The following is a 12,588-nucleotide window of genomic DNA, read 5'->3' as shown; positions in this document are numbered from 1 at the left end:
GCAATAGGTGGAAAACTTTGACATAATGCTAGCTGTAGACCATGATAGGGTTGCTAGCTGGTTGGATGGTTGTCAAATGAGGAGAAAAAGTTTTCCACTATGGGTTACTCACTTTTGGTGGGTGAAGAGACCTTATATTAGACTCCTTGTGTCACCCATTACATTGATTTGATGTTAAAAGACATGGACAAAATTTATTGGATCAAGGAAATCATTGATTCAACTATGAGTGTCTTAAAATGTGTGTGTGTGCATATGTGTGTGCATGCGTGCACGTGCGGGTGTGTGTGCGTGTGCAGCTGTGTAGGGGTGTGTGTGTGTGCATGTGTGTGTGCTAAGGCCCGTGGAGACTTGCACTAAAATACACACACACATACATTGTGTTAAAATGATTCCATACATAGCAATTAGTCCAAGTCTCCATTTACCTTGCTAAATGCCAAGGTCTCAAAATTTGGGAAATTGGTTCAGCCCCTTACTTAATGGCTCAGATTTTGGGCATCTTTGTGCTTGAAACACAGTCATGTTTCCACTTGAGAGGCCAAGCTTCTAAGTAGATGATCTTCCTAACTCGGAAGACCTAACATGTAAACTATTTTCCACATGAGAGGCCAAGCTTCTGAGTAGATGATCTTCCCAACTCGGCAGACCTAACATGTAAAATTTTGTCTCCTCATATGAACAGAACTAATGCATCTCAAGAGGACTTGCCATGGTGGGCAAAAACAGGTTTGGATGAGCAATGAATGCTCATGGTTAAATGGAACCCACTTATATCTTTCAAAAATTAAAGAGGTGGAAACCATGTTTTTCCAAGATCTTTGATTTTTCCTTGGCATCTTGACAGTTTTGCAAAATAATGATTGAAAAGTCACTAGGCATTCCTTAGTATTCTCAGAGTTCCCAAAAATATGCCACTTATCTATCTTCATCATGCTCCTCTTCTTGGTCTCTGCTTCTTTCCTGAATCTCCTTATTTTCTCCCTCACCAGCTTGGCTGCTCTTAGCAAGCATTTATCTTACATTCTTTCTCCGTACTCTCCTTTGATTGATTCATTCTAGGCCTCCCCCAATTAGCCATCTCCTTCTGAGAGGGTTATGGGATTGAGATTTCAACCACATTTGAAGGATTTCCCTGTACTGTTGATTCCTGCTGTTGGTGGGTCCTCCACTTGTCTATCTTCATCATGCTCCTCTTCTTGGTCTCTGCTGCTTTCCTGAATCTCCTTATTTTCTTCCCCACCAGCTTGGCTGCTCTTAGCGAGCATTTATCTTACATTCTTTCTCCATATTCTCCTTTGATTGATTCATTCTAGCCCTCCCCCAATTAGCCATCTCCTTCTGAGAGGGTTATGGGATTGAGATTTCAGCCACATTTGAAGGATTTCCCTGTACTGTTGATTCCTGCTGTTGATGGGTCCTCTGTCCCATCCTTACAGTTGGTTTGAGGTTGCACATTCATCTTAGGATTTCTATCTTCTTGCCATTTAGTTGTCCCCCCCTTTTTGTCCAGCAGCCAATGGATAAAAAAGAAACAGGAGCAGCAAACAAAAATGTCAGTCTTGGTTACTCCTGCTCTTCTTGCGACATCCGACAGATATGAGATAAGATTCTAAATTTGGTTATAACAGAAGGAAGAAGTCTGTGAAGGTTTTCTTGGCTACTCCTAAAGAATAGAAACTGAAGTCAGAGATTTAGCCCACTTACAGTATTATAAGTAGATGTAAGCAATATGACTTATATTGAGAAAGTAAAGTCTCATAGAATCACTTTGGACATTCTTGAAAATCAATGTCAGACTCAATCTCGTGATAATAAGAAATTACACTGGAAGCTGTAGAATTGAAAAATAATTTGATGACTTGTGATACTGCAATATCTTTTCCGTTGGCCATCAAACCAACTTGTTCCATAATCCATCCATTACTTCCTCTTGGGAAAATGATAATTTCAGATCAAGTGCATGCCACCACCTCTTCAGGTGACAATTTTCTACCTGTTACTCAAAGAAGTGGAGGACAGATTGATGAGCTACAAATTGCCATATATAGATTAACAGACCAACAAGTTCTTGAATCTTAGTTCCTACCCAGCATCTGTGCTAACAAGGTTTACTTTTATTTCACTTATTAGGGAGAAAATACAAGTGTTATTATCTTTCTTTGATTGAATAAGATAAGATAATTGTATTAATGTCCAATAAAGGCCACACAATTAGGTCAGTGGGATTAACAGCTACCTCTAGTGTAAATACAGTGGAGTGTGGAAGCAACACCAAAATAAATACTAAAATCAAGAAGCAAGAAAAAGAATGAGAGCTCCTTTCTCTCTGGCACCACGTTAATTTGATTATTCAGCAGGACTACCTCAAGGTAGTTTCCAAAAGCAAAGAACAGATGATTAAGAGAATGAATGGAAAAGATGCTAATGATACTTTCAGGCCCACCTATTTGAGAGACATTAGCTGAGCTGACACGTGCCATTTTGTGAAATACGAAGTTCAGGATCTTCAAAACAAGTGAGATGATTCAGCACAGGCATTGCCACTCAATGTTACATTTATTGTTATCGGGAATTTATCGCCGGGGTTCCAAAATTTAAATTATAGGCAATATTGGGGAAAATATCACAAATTATCGGGCGACTTAAAAAAAAACAAAACAAAAACAAAAAATCATTATTTTTTCATTTTTTTTTACTTCTAGAACAACATCAAACAAACATGACGTCACATAAATATGAAAAATTGATATATAAGATGTCAAGCGATACATCAGATATCGATATTGAAATATGTTATTTGTCCTGAGTCATAAGATCTAATAAAACGATGCAAAATCATATCAAAAGAAAAATAAATGTATGTATCATGGCAACGAAAACAACAGATTTCCCCTTGTTTGTTTGACGGAAAATGGTCACAATATCCTCAACAATGTTATCAAAACTAGACAAAAAGATTGGTCAACCAAAATATATAAAATATTCAAATTTTGAAAATAACATATCATTCATATGCATCCATATGAATTCAAGTTTATACGAAAATATGCAAAATTTTTCATGTATATAGCAAGGGTGCATATAACCAAAATATCCAGTGCAATCTATCTCTGAATCTAAATAAATCAATAGAGGCTCCAAACGGCCTTCCGAAATCCAAAGAAAGTCATACTACAACAAATAGCTACATAAAATCAAAATCATTGCTTATATTGTGATCCTCCCCATCAAGATCACCCTCTAAGCATTAAAATAAGATAGAAAACAATTCACATCATAATCAATGATTTTGCTTGAGTAAAGTGTATATTTTTGCTATGATCAAGAAGGAGGAGCTCAACATTCAATGCCACCAACATCGAGGTACATAAAGGGCTTGGTGATCTTGATTAAATGTTAATTCCATACCCTTGTACCTCACAGAATCCAGTAGCAACATTGCAATCCTGCCAATTCTGAAATCCTAAAAACTGTAAGTTTGCTGGATTTTGAGTGGGATCTAAAATTCTACTATGTCCATACGAAATTCAATGACATCAAAACTACTCTCAAACATCATAAGGCAATTAATGATAATGTTAAAAATTTAAGTAAAATGATGAAATAGAAAATGTCAATTTTACTTTAATATTACCAATAACTACTAGAGTATGTATCTCATGAGATGAATCATGGGAAATGAAATCAAAAGATTTCTCCTTGTTTGCTTGATGGAAATAGTCAGTATCTTCATAATTCAATTCCCTAGCTGAGTTTTAATAAATTAGGATTAAAAGGAAAAAAATGGTAATAAGTTGAAATTGACAGAGACAAGGTAATAATTTCGATTTTTTTTTTTTAATTATTGCGATAATTACCTAAATTATTGCAATAATTTCAAAAGGGCAATTATCGCGATAATTGCTGCAGATATTATTGCCGAGGTTGGTTTTAACGATATTATCGAATGATAAGTGCAACACTGCTGCCACTAACAAGGCTGTTCACCGTTGACTTGGCCCCATTTGCAATTTTCTCGCTTTTATTCAGCACCCAGGAACCCATGATTGAAGAAGCATTGTGTACAGGCAGTTCAACTATCTGACAATTATTATTTTTTACTCGAGGCAACAAATATAAAAACTGGAGTTGCAATCAAGAGCGAATTTTTAACCCAATTGTTACTGAAACCGGAGGTTTTTTTGAGGGTGGGGGGGGCGCGGGGGGGTTGGGGTGCGGTGGGGTTCTCTTCTTTAATTATCCCTTCCATGTTTATTACTTTTCTGTGTACAGCAGTTTTAGACTTGTCCGTCTAATATTTTTCTGATTCTTTTTTTTCCCTGAAGGAACTTTCTCTACCATAATTTACGAGTCATCTGAAGATTTCTCGATGATTTTCTTAGTTTCAGTGAACATCCTTTGGGCTTAAATTTATGTCTTTGAATTCTGAAAACTTTATTTTGCCCATTTGGGCCTTCGAAATTGTGGAATTATTCATTACTCAATGATATATACACTCTTGTTATTTCTTGTGTGATTTTTAATATGAATTATATACCATCTTTAACCCATTTCCCAGATGATATTGGTAAATGTTTTGGTATTAACCGAATTTATTTTTCCCTCTATGTTGTGTTGAGAAACTTAAATGCATGCACACAATGTTTATCTTGTAAGTCCAAAGATTCAGATACATGTGACTAGATGTTATATCTAGTGCGTGCTATATTTCAAATTGCCATTCTTTTATTTGTTAGAGGGTGTTATTGTTCGTTATTGCTCAGTTTGAAAGTACTTTCCATCCTTTTTTGCAGCAAGCTTATACTGATAAATATTAAGAAAACATAAAGAAGTATGAAAACTCTTTCACTTTCTAAGTTTTGAGCGTGTTTTTCTTTTCATTTTCTCTAGAAAAAGAAGGGCAAATGCTCCCAAAGTTGGAGGAAGTTTATCTTTCCTTTCTGTACGCCTTTTAGTGGACTGCATGCAGGTTGGATTTTGAATCGACTTTACATATGCCAAAATAACGTCAACAGTCAAAAGAAAGCCAGGATGCCCTTCGGAAGAGACTCCAGATTCTAAAGACTTGAGTGAGGTGGCTTGATTTTTAACAGGAGGGTAAAAATTAGTGTCAAAATGTTCATTACTTTAAATAATGTAATTATGTAGTATTTACAATAATAAAAGTGATGATTTAATTAACAGGTCATATAATCTTTATGAGATTTAGCATACACGTGATTAGTGTACATGTTTATTCTTTGCATGTAGCGATTTTGTCTTGTACATACATATGTGAATATTATCTTTAAGTACATGTCTTGGCATCACCATATGTTCATGTGCTGAGTGAATTATGAATGTCACATGCACACAGGTTAAAGGCTTTCCAAATCACACACCCCAATATTACCCCACAATAATATTAGGCTAAACCATGTTTTGTTTATTGTAAAATGATTTAGGGTTTGTAGCATTATTTGAGAATGTGTTCTCGTGGGTCACGGCTAAGAAATGGACATATGAAAAGATTTTTTATTTATTCATAATCAATTCATTCATAGAGAAAAATATAGGTGAGTTTTGTTACATAAGTTAGTAAACTTTGCCAATCCACTTGCAAAACAAGGTTTTATGTCCCGAGTGATTAAGTGGCAACCTTCTTATATCATAGAAACTTAACAATAGTTTTCTAACTTAACAATAGTTTTCTACTTCTTTTCTTTGATGTTCATTTCAAGGAAAAATGAAGTGATAGTAAATTAAAAGAGTGTTCCAACTCTACTTTTTATTCGGATTGAACACGTGGGCATCCATAAGAACTAACACCACAAATAAATAACTAAAACAAATCAAGGAACAAGTCACCAAGATTTATGTAGTAAACCCTCGAAGAGAGACATCCACAGAAAAGTTGTATCACTACTCGAGAATGTTTACATCTAGTACAATTGTCGCTCTCTATATTTGGCCATCGTTGATAAATGAGCTCTCTGTGATCTTGAAATAGAGATCATGGATCAATGAGATGATAAGGGGCAGACCAATTATTATCAATACCAAGATTATGAGGACTATCAAATCACCTATGCACAAGATAGAATTTGATCATTAGAGAAATGAAGTACAAAAGCACACGACTTGAACATTAGACCTGGTTGGTCTTAAATCGTCCCATAATGTTTAATATTTTAGCATACCCCCTTAAGAATAACTTGGGATAGGAAAAAGGATTTACAAGCAACACAAGTTCAAAGAAGAAGACCTCCTTAATGACAAACATCCCTCAATTAATATGATTGAAGATGTATAAGGATATTAAGTCAAGGGATTAGTGTGCAATGTTGTGAAGATGAACTAGATGCCTAGAATCTTAAACGAGTCATCCAAATAATAATATCTAAAGACAACATAGAATATGGAAATGATGAAGTTGAAGGTTCTATGATAGAGTCATTGGCAAGTGTAGAAGATCCACAATAGTGCACCTAGCAAGTTGAGAACCAATACTCCAAATGACATGTGCTTAGACACTGCCCCATCAAAAAATGCACATGCACGAATGAAGCAAAAGAGGCTACAATCATAGTTGTTGGAGAACTAAAAGTGTCAAAGTTGAAAGGATCAGACATAGATGGTTTACGTTGCCCCTGATGTAGAATGACATACTTGATCTAATTGAAGACCTTGATTGTTAAGTTGTGCTTGGAGTGTTATGCAACTGAGCCATATCTTGTCATTAGAGGTCCATTTATCAATGATTATTAGATGGCATTTTCCTTCATGTGGGATGGTTGGATCTAAGACATTTGAAGATGCTTTTATGCACACTTTTTGCCTATTTTTGTTGATCCCTAAGGCACATCACAATGGCAGGATTGTTTCTAATGATTTATTATTGGTCCACCATGGTTAGATAATGTGCACTTCCTTCTTGGTTGGTGTCATCATCTCTTGTTTGTGGGTTTGCATCTAGCACATGTGGTATTTGAGGGTCCCGCATAGTAATGCTAACACATTTGATTGACCCTTTGCACATTTATGGAGAAGGATACATGTTAACTAAGGGTTTCCCTAAGTTTTATTGGTTAATTATTATCCCTGGATGTGGTGAATTAGTTGCTTGGTGCATTTAGCATGGGCTCCTAAGGTTTCAATTGCATCATTGATATAGTATTTTGATTAGTGGGCCTTAAGATCATTCTTGCCTAATGGTGTGAACACCCATGAGGATATTGGCAATATGGCATTGATAATTAAGTGGTTGATTACTTGATGGCATGGAGTGCAACCCTTGCTTGGCACCTTTTTCTTGTATTTGGAAGTGTATGGACCTATTGGCACAGTGTACTAGGTTGCCCCACTTATGCACTTGTGGTTTGGATACTTGATTGTGGTATTTGTGCATCTCCCTTAGGCATATTCCCCTTGGCCATATTTGGGAGGTTGATGTACACATATCTATGCTCTAACATGTGGGTTGAGGTCCCCCTACTTCTTTAAGGAGGTTTTAACATCCATGTGGACTTCTTTGCACATGTTTTTATAGATCTCTCTTGATGGATGAACTTGAGAACCTTTTATATAGCACCTTAAACCTCCTCTTTCTACTTTGGGTAGCCATGGATTTATCTTGATTGGTTGACCATTTATCCTAGTGGAGTGCTTCGTTCTTTCATTTTTTTGGAACATCGAATGAAGCAAGGTTTTTTGCATTGACACATTTCTCAAAGGAACTTCCTTCATTACCTATTTTTATTTTATTATGCTTGCTCAATGTGGTCCCATGACCACCTTCCTTGGACTTCTCCCTAGGATTCACTTCTGGGGAGTTGATTTGGCACATCTATTAAGGACATTCTTACCACAAAATCTAGCAAACTAAGTGCAAAACCTCACTAGGAAACCTAGGTCTTATGGCAACAAGATATCTGCCACGACTATCACCTCAGTGTCTTCACTCTAGTTGTACAATGGTGTAATTTATCCCTACAAGGGAGGCTTCCATACAAAAGATCACAAACAAGATATTTAGGAGGGCTCAATAGTGATGCAAGGTCTAATGCTTGAAGGAAAAGGTGCTAGCAAAGTCTTGGAAGGCTAAAATATGAGTTTCCTAACATTCAATTACACTTTCCTATGACCTTTATAATTTAGAAGATGGCCACACCCATGGTAATATTTGAAGGGGTCCAACATCTTTAAGTGCTATAGTGAGAAGAGGGAGAAATCATGGAGGCATGAGTTACCTCTCTCCTTTGTCTGCTTGTGTTGATTTGGGGTAGCATCGGATGTGCTCTAGCCACAAAAATTGGTGGAGAGGCTAAGGCACATGAGATCTCCAATACCCAGAAAGGGTTTGGGCAGATTCGAAACAGTTTGGGAGATATTAAAATAATTAATATTTTTAATGGAGTCCCTAACTCTAAACTTAGGGAAATTAAAATATTAATGTGAATCAATATAAAACTGTGTTAGAATGGTTCAAAAGTCATGGATCAAGCCAGATCTAATCTTAGTTGTTGATTAGGGACTTAATCTCGGCCATTGATTTGTCAACGAGAAAAGTATAAGAGGAGGCTTGAGGGTCACTTGGAGATCACACCAAGAGATTAAAATTTCGACTTTCTGGTGTTGGGTTTGCTGAGAAAGTTGAGAGAGTGATCAGAATTGCAACTAAGGGGCAATGAATACAAAAGCAGAGAGGCAGGGATAGCACCGGGAGGATTAGCGCAATAGCCGAAGAGGGATGCAGAAGTAGCCAAGGGTTCACGTAGAGGCAGCCAGGAGCTGCACAGTGCCTCCAACACATGCCAAGCCAGAGTGACGATGGCCTAACGATGCGCCAGAGAGAGGCTGACGTTGGGGTTTCGTGGAGCAGATTGGAGTTGTGGAGCTAGCAGAGTGTTTATCCGAGGTTTTAGTCGGAATATCTACTTCCGAGTAGAGAGGTACTACTACCGAGATTTTTCTCTGTTGGGTGAGCCGGATTTGGCACCCAAATTGTATTCTGAAACTGCTTAATAAATCAAACCCTTAGATAGTTGCACCAATTTTCTCGCTTTAGGTTTTTCCGTGGACATTAGTCCAAAAACAACGGTGTCACTTGTGTGCTCATTTTTGTTTCCTTTAGTTGATGATCCATAATGTGTTGAGCATGTACTTGTATTTATTTTCAGTGTTTACATGGTAAATAACTTGTTAATTAATTAGAACAACTAGGCAAGAATAAATCATAAAGTACATGAAGGGTTTCTAACAAGTTAGAATTAGAAATTCCAACATGGTATTAGATGGGGATTGCAGATCATAGGAGAACTGAGGACATCAGTCGAGCAGAGCAGCAGCAGCAGAAAAAAAAGTCTCGAGTGACGGAAGTTGTTCCTAGCAGAGTAGTAACAAGGAAGGGGTGACACAGTGCCTGCATCATCAAGATTGCGCTGGGAAGAGGCAGCGCAGAGGCTGAGGGATGCAAAGGCAAGCTCACGCAAAGGCCAGGAGGGCTGACGCAGTTGGCTGAGGAGGCTGATTTGCCGATACTGGGATTGCGCAAAGCATAGGAGCTCTAACCTTCAATTTTTTGGGGTTTAGGAGGCTATGGGTAAGTTGCGGAGTGGAGTTGGTGGGGTACTGTAGTCAGAACAGTACCTAACAGGTCAAGACCAAGGAGGGAGTTGCTACTGAGGGTTTCTAACCAAGAAATCTGGATCAGTCATGCAGCGGCACTATGGATCGGAGTGGGGGCATCTCGACATTGCCAGAAGGGTTTCCAGGAGGGAAATCGAGGCTCAGAGGGAGTCATACCGAGAACTTCCAGGAGGGAAATCGAGGCTCAGAGGGAGTCACACTAAGAACTTCCAGGAGGGAAGTAGAGGAGCAGCGAGATGGCAGTGAATGGGGTAAGAGACCAGGATAGATTTGACAGAGCCTCAAACTTCGTAGTCTGGAAGGCCAAAATCTTATCCGTTCTAGATAGGAATCGTGTCAAGCATTTCGCCTTGAGGACGATAGCTATCCCAGTTGACCTAGCTAATAACGACAAATACGAGGAGGCAATGGCAAGGGCCAAGAGCATCATTCTTGACGAGGCCAAGGACCATGTGGTACCACATATTGCCAAAAAGTAAATGAAAAATGAGATGTGGGAGGCCCTAAAGAAATTGTACCAGCATACTTCTATGCAGAGAAGAATGTTACTAGAAAATCAGTTGCGATCATACCAGATGCAGAAGGGAGAACAGATCGACCCATTCCTCGATCGATTGAAGGAGATCCGGGACTGACTTCCATAGGGGCCACGCCGAATCAAGAATTGATGGTGAGAACAACCCTGAACGTAGTCTTAGAAGACTAGGAGATGTTTGTCCAAAGCATACTAGGCAGGGCGACCCTTCCAAATTGGGAGGAAATGTGGGTTGCTCTTCGCCAAGAAGAGATCAGAAGGCTGAGCAAGGAGGGAGGCAGCGGCAAGGGGATGAGAATCAAGAAGGAGGAGGAGGTGGATGTTGCCCTAGCATCTGAGGGAAAGCAGGAGAAACGGAAGAAGGACCTCTCCAAGGTCAAGTGCTTCCACTGTGGAGAGCTTGGTCATTATGCAACCCAGTGTCCAAGGAAGAGGAGCAAGGGAGAGGCCTCCGAGACCAAGGCTGCGCCAGCAAGGGCAGAGAAGGAAGTGGAGACAAACGATGACTGTGCCATGAGTGCACACACACCACTTGAGCGGAAGTGGGGAGACATCGAGCTATAGTCAAACAGACTACATGCGATGAGGGGCAGGATCCTTGAGGTACCCAACCTCTTGGATTATACCTTGCTATGGGAGCCCCGAAGAGGAGTAGCAATACTGGCGGATGTTAGCAGAGACGGATGCGGATGGAGCGATAGAGGGAGCTACAGTGTAGGATTCCCAGGATAGCATGAGGCTGGAGTGCGAGAAGCACAAGAGTGTTGCACCAGTGCGGGATGGCACAGGGAGGTGTGCAACGGTGCAATATGCATGGAGTCGTTGCAGCAGCGCAGAGGTCAGAGAGGGAGCACTTGTTAGCGACAGAGGGAGTTTTAGCATCGAGGATGTCTCTAGCCTGACAGAGATGTCAGAGTTGGGAGATCAATTACTTACTTCTGAGTAACTGAGTTACAGTGCAGCAGTTAGTGATGGCAATGCTATGGGTAGCATAATGAGAGGGGTTGCAATGCAGATGCAGAAGTGACAGTGGCAGGGCCATGGGCAGCAGCACGAATGTAGAGGGAGTTGCAGTACGGATGCAGTAGTGGCAGTGGCAGGGCCATGGGTAGTAGTACAGAATGCAGCAGTGCAAAGGATGTTGGGCAGTAGGCCTAGCATCAGCACAGGGACCAATGCTGGATGATCAGAGTAATGCTCAGTGAGGAGTATTACTAGAGCATAGTCCTCGCTAAGAGGGAGTGTTGATTTGGGGTAGCATCGGATGTGCTCTAGCCACGAAAATTGGTGGAGAGGCTAAGGCACATGAGATCTCTAATACCCAGAAAGGGTTTGGGCAAATTCTAAACAATTTGGGAGATATTAAAATAAATAATATTTTTAATGGAGTCTCTAAGTATAAACTTAGGGAAATTAACATATTAATGTGAATCAATATAAAACAGTGTTAGAATGGTCCAAAAGTCATGGATCAAGCCAGATCTAATCTTAGGCATTGATTAGGGACTTAATCTCAACCGTTGATTTGTCAACGAGAAAAGTATAAGAGGAGGCTTGAGGGTCACTTGGAGAACACACCAAGAGATCAAGATTTCGACTTTCCGGGGCTGGGTTTGCTGAGAAAGTTGAGAGAGTGATCAGAGTTGCAACTGAAGGGCAGTGAATACAAAAGTAGAGAGGCAGAGATAGCATCGGGAGGATTAGCATAGTCGTCGGAGAGAGGGATGCAGAAGCAGCCAAGGGTTCACGCAGAGGTAGCCAGGAGCTACGTAGTGCCTCAGAGGGCTAGTGCGGGTGATGCAATGCCTCCAAAGGCTGACGCAGGCCAAGCCAGAGTGACATTGGGCTAATGTTGGGCCAGAGAGAGGCTAACACGGTCCCTAGAGGCTGACATTGGGGTTTCGTGGGGCAGATTGGAGCTGTGGAGCTACCAGAGTGTTTATCCGGGTTTTCAGCCAGAATATTTGCTTCCAAGTAAATAGGTACTACTGTCGATATTTTTCTCTGTTGGGTGAGCCGGATTTGGCACCCAAATTGTATTTTGAAACTGCTTAATAAATCAAGCCCTAAGATAGCTGCACCGGTTTTCCCGCATTAGGTTTTTCAAGGGACATTAGTCCAAAAACAACGGTGTCACTTGTGTGCGCGTTTATGTTTCCTTCAATTGATGATCTGTAATGTATTGAGCATGTAGTTGTATTTATTTTCAGTATTTACATGGTAAATAACTTGTTAATTAATCAGAACAAGTAGGTAGGAATAAATCAGAAAGTACATGAAGGGTTTCTAACGGGTTAGAATTAGAAATTCCAACAGCTTGTTCCACTACTCTAGTGTGTCTTTTACTTTAGTGATATATCTTTTTTTTACATAGCTTAGGATACCAATCTTTCTTTTTGCTTTTCCAGTACCCCTTAAATATG

The sequence above is a fragment of the Pinus tabuliformis genome, chromosome 4_2, assembly GCF_031772625.1.
Source record: "Pinus tabuliformis cultivar Carrire ecotype Pingquan chromosome 4_2, CPIR1, whole genome shotgun sequence".
Classification (NCBI taxonomy): Eukaryota; Viridiplantae; Streptophyta; class Pinopsida; order Pinales; family Pinaceae; genus Pinus; species Pinus tabuliformis.
Note: the sequence above shows the minus strand (reverse complement) of the source record.